Source organism: Octodon degus, unplaced genomic scaffold (genome assembly GCF_000260255.1).
Source record: "Octodon degus isolate 3935 unplaced genomic scaffold, OctDeg1.0 scaffold00358, whole genome shotgun sequence".
Lineage (NCBI taxonomy): Eukaryota > Metazoa > Chordata > Mammalia > Rodentia > Octodontidae > Octodon > Octodon degus.
This window is the reverse complement of record NW_004524934.1, coordinates 907,794-908,512: the sequence shown is the minus strand read 5'-3', so window position 1 is coordinate 908,512 and position 719 is coordinate 907,794.

Genomic DNA, 719 nt, shown 5'->3' with positions numbered 1-719 from the left:
TTTCATGACAAAGATATCCTAAAGAAATATGTGAGCATTAAGCCAACATTGGAAAAAATACTTAAGGAAATCTAGACCTCTTAGGGAGGCTACCAGCATCAAAGAGCAGAAAGAAAATCATATATCTAATAGAAATCATAGTGAAACAAAAGGAGAGAAAAAAGAGGCACTGAAGAATTAGTATGATGGCAGGATTCAGTAATTTTTTATATTAGTAAACCTCATTTATAATATTTATAACTCCGCAAGAAAGACCCAGACTACCATTCCAATATCTAACTCAATGCTGCATGCTATGTACACCTTATCCAAAAAGAAGCACATAGACTAAAACAGAAGCAGCTATTTTAGTTTCAAACCCAGTAAATTTCAAACCAAGTCTCATCAGAAAAGACTAAGATGATGAATTGCAAAGAGAGGAATTCAACTATAATAGACAAAAATAACAAAATGTCCAGCAAATTGTGGTGCAACAAACTTCACAAAATGAAAATTACTAGACATAAATGGGGAGATATACATAAATACAAATATACTGCACAAATAGGTCAACAAGACAAACTTCTAAAAAGGAACAATGGACTCAACTTATATCTAGAGTTTTGCACAAGAACAGAAAAATCATTTTTTCCCAGCAGCCCATGGAAAGTTTTCCAAAATAAATTATATCTTAGAACATAAAGTAGGATTAAGTAAATAAAAAGAAAGTAAAAGAATCC